The following is a 4,620-nucleotide window of genomic DNA, read 5'->3' as shown; positions in this document are numbered from 1 at the left end:
GGCTTTGCGGAAGCGTGGTTAATTTGGTGTGACTTCTTAATACCATAGCTTAATCATAACAAGCTATATGAATTAAAAATATGCAAGATCATCCATTAAAAATAAAAATATGAAACATTGTCTTAATGGGTTAACACCCAACAACCATAACTTGTCTAAACATTACAAATGCAAACTTAACATAAACATGATCCAAGGACTGTGACTTGTCCAGGAAAGAGTCACAAGCCTCGAACCCTGGATGACCTTGGGCCTAATGCAGCGGAAAACAAGCCATACCGCGCCAGATCGTTAATTTCCTGAAATACATGTAAGTTGAAAAATCAACAATAATGTTGAGCGAGTTCATGCGAAAGTGCGTAAACAAACCTTTATCTTTATCAAAAACCTGGTATGTAGCAAATAAGGAAAAAGAGATCACCAATGGTTTGCAAGGCCATTGATATGTGTGAAGTGCAAGTAGGGATGACTCAAACCTAGCGGATTTATGCGTCGGGCACTAAGTCACCCCGAGGTCCGTTATGCTGGACCTGGGGCTGGGCTCGCTACACCCAGATAGATCTACCGCTCCTGTCCCTCGGTCCTACTACGAGGATTAATGGCCTCAAGTTGTGCCTACCCACTCACATGATCTGAGTAACAAACCTCCTTACGCTAACCATACCATGTATAAACATATTCATAATCATAGTAACATGTATTTCACCCCCGCAGTTTATAAAACTGAAAACAGTTAAGAGAAAAGGGGGACATGAACTCACAGTGAGTGCGTCACAATACCAAGTAATCCAAATATCCAACTGCTGCGCAACGACCTACATGTGCTAATTCTATTAGACGGATGGCCGTGCCTTAGCTTTATAGTTTACATTTTCGGGAAACAGTTAGACAACCGTTCCGTGTATATACTTGGTAGTAAATCTCCTTCCCAAGGATGGGGGAATTAATACATGCGTGTTTATAATATTAAGTCTCACTTAATATATTTTATTTCTCATTCCAAAATATAATTATTTTTCTCAAAAATAATATATTTTCTCTTTACATAATATTTTCCAAAATAATACGTTGACAAGATGCGCATTCATGAATATTTCCGAATAAGGCGTAAGTTACGTTTTGGCGATTAAGTGGTAATAGTAATTACCATTGTAACTTATATGTTTGTCGTATAAGCGTTTGTATTATTTTGGGTTCGACAAAGTTAGTAAATATTATTTTTACTCTAAAAATAATATTTATACATTTTCACAAAATAATCATAAACAGTGTTGTGAAAAATATATTTATCGAATAAATATTTATCACGTTTATTTTTGTGAAAACCCCACCTCCGAATATTTGTAAATAAAGTCATGGCAAAATATATTTTGTAAACATTTCAAAAAAATAACTCTAACACTTGTAAATAATTCTAAGTGTTAGATTTTTAGAAAAATTTCGCCAGAGTTTCCCCTGTAACTGGAGGTGGCCACGCTTTCAAGCGTATCATTTTCTTTTACAAAATCATTCCAACAATTTCTTCAAATCAACCAATCAATTTCCAACACATTAAACTAGTTTCAACACATTAACTCGTAGACTAGTATGTAAAATCACATTATTACATGAACTTGTAGTTTTTCTAAAACTATTGTGTAGATCTCGTTATTTTTAGTGGATCTTATGTATAAAATAGTTTAGTCTTGCAAAAACCCCGTTTTTGGAACAAATCACTCTTTTACAACTTCCCGACAATTTTTATAAAAATTGTTATTTTGTCGGATCTTTCGTTTCACAAGTGTTCATACACTTGTAGTTTATAAAAATCACCTTTGTAAACATATTATCCAACTTATATAAAAACATGATTTTCTCGACACTTGGTTCTACGAATGTACCACTTATACATACGTAGATCGGCTCGTTTTAAATACTATTCTTCATGTCAAAACACTTTTACACAAGTTCATGTTTCCCGTGTGGTGGAGTTTCACCTTTTAACCCTTGTACAAAAGAAACAAGTGTATGTCAAGATTCGGGATCTTGACAAAGTCGGGTTAAACGATGATAAGAGCCACCACAACGTAGATCGGGTCTCTACAATCAACATATTCAAATACTACGACATTTACACAAGACATGACCTTTTATCCAACGATTTTCATGTTTTAGTAGACTTTTTAGATTCAAAAGGTGGGTTACCGACTTTTAACCGTTAAAAATCCTTTTAACCACTTTAGATACGTTCAAGAACAAGTTTTAAATGTTATACCTCTAGCTCGGGGCTAGGGAAGATCTTTGGCGAAAACGGCGTGGATAAAAGCAAGTGAGCGAGGTCCTTCAACTCCCGTTTGCTTCCGGCTTCTTTATACGTGATCCCCGACACTTGTGTGAGCTTGGAACTTGCAAGACGAAAACCGAAACGGATGGATGGAGTGTGGGTGCTCTCGGCCGAGAACCAAAGAGAGAGGAAGAGAGTGTGTTGGGTGTTTAGTGTGTGTTCTTGTGTGAAGTGTGTGTGTGTTTATATAGAGAATTCTAGGATCATCGTCCATCGGTTTACAAGTCTAGATATCCACGAACAAATAAAATAATAAAAAGAGGTGTACCCTCTAGTTCCAAAGGGACCAAACCGGCCCTAAGGGGGGTGGGGTCACCCGGTTGGATCTCGATTGTTCAGTTAAGGTTTAGTTTGGTTAAGTCGGTTAACTTTAGGAATTAACCCCGTTAGTTGTTTAATGCGTTATAAAGCGGGTGTTAGGGTAATCAGGGACCCTAACTGGCTCAGAAAAATATCAATAATATTTCTGGCAATATTTTTATGTTCCGGGTTTAGTCCGGTTGTTCGGTCGGATAGTAATCCGTTAAAGTGCTTAAGTAATCCTTTAAGCGTCGTAATTAATATTTTTAGCGACACAATTTATTCTGCAAAGTGTCAGGAATAATTCCTCATATTTTGGCACTTTATTAATTAGCTAGAAGCTAGTATGTAATTAAAAGTGCTGTGTTTTGTGCTTAGAATACGTTTTAGGCACATCCAAATCTCTATATCTTATTCCTAGAGACGCAATTATACAACCCTTGTATTCCTACACACACTACGGGTGTAGTAAAATATTTCTGGCTCATTCAGGCCTTTAGAGGCAGTGTTTGCCTGATGCTGGCTATATCAGCATGTTCAATAGGTTATCCGTTCAAATGCTACTGTGCTTTTGTGCATCATGTTTGTCACTAATGTTCAGTAAATAAATAATGTAGTGACGGAAAAATCAAAGTATGATGCAGATATGTACAAATATCAAAAATCAAGTAGCAGTTTATCATAAATCTCAGTTAAGCACAGTAATTAGGCAACAATTAATAGTTAATTAAGTCGTACGGATACCTGGTTTGGTGAGGGTTGTCACAGTATCAATCAAACACCGTCCGACAGTTTGAAAGTTTAATAAATTTCTCAATTTTAGATTTAACTTTCAAAAACTTGCAAATTTCGACCGTTTATGAAGATTTAGTCAATTCGGTTTTCAGTCAGGTTTCAGGTAACGAAGACTCGAGATCCAACATCGTACGATCGAAAATAAAATAGAAATAAAATCTTTTTGGCTTTTATAAAGTTTATATTAAAACACACCTAAAATCTTTTTGGTATTTTTGAATTTTTCAAATGTAAAGACTGAAAGCAGTAAATAAATATATACAGACATTCTTTTTGCGAGTTTCGAGGGTAAGAGAATCATATCAGTGTACGGTCATCCCAAAACACTCTTGTTGTTCAATTAGTTAACATTAAGATAAGCATCCTATAACAATTATCGGTATTGTTGTCCACTTAAGCTCAACTTATCAGATGTAATCATGGCGAGGGGATACGTTAAGGTATGATTTATACTTACCGACCGGTGTTCATCCACATCACGACACATTCCCGTATCAAGGTATGCATGAGGGTTCATCTTACCGGTGAGTATACTGATTATCATCTGTTTGACCGTATATGATGTGAGATTCTCACTTATTTTGATTTGAAAACAAGCCCTATGTGAGAGAATCACTTATTGATGAGGAACTTGATTTTCATATGCATGAAGGCACAGGAGCAAGTCCGTGAACAGGTCAGTACTTTCGTACAGCAGAGAGACGAACTTGACTTCCGGATAAATGTGATATGTTTATCACTTATTGAGGTCGAATGCAGTATGTACACGTATGTATAGTATCATGGAAGATCTAGACTTGCGTCCCCGTTATTTTTCGGTAAAAGATACAACCATGATACCCAGATGATAAGCAGCATAAAGACCGAATATCTCAGAACCTCGGCAATCTCTCAAACGAAATTTCGGTACTAAGACCATATGCCAATGAACGGTTCCCACTTGGTCTTCAGTCGATTTAAGTTTATATCACCCTGCACACTTTAAAATGAATGTGAGCCTACCGATACATCTTATATAGAGCTGCTTATCGTTTTTCATTTAAGGTTTAAAGAGGTTTGGATAGACCACTGATGTACTATCATTTTCTCTTTTGCTCGCCAGGAAACTCATTTTTGTTTTTCTATTGTTTTTGTGTTTTTGAAATTTTTCGATGTTTTTGGATTTTCAGATTTTTGGATTTACTCCCCCTAAAATCAATAAA

The sequence above is a fragment of the Helianthus annuus genome, chromosome 10 (assembly GCF_002127325.2).
Source record: "Helianthus annuus cultivar XRQ/B chromosome 10, HanXRQr2.0-SUNRISE, whole genome shotgun sequence".
In the NCBI taxonomy this organism is placed as follows: Eukaryota; Viridiplantae; Streptophyta; class Magnoliopsida; order Asterales; family Asteraceae; genus Helianthus; species Helianthus annuus.
Note: the sequence above shows the minus strand (reverse complement) of the source record.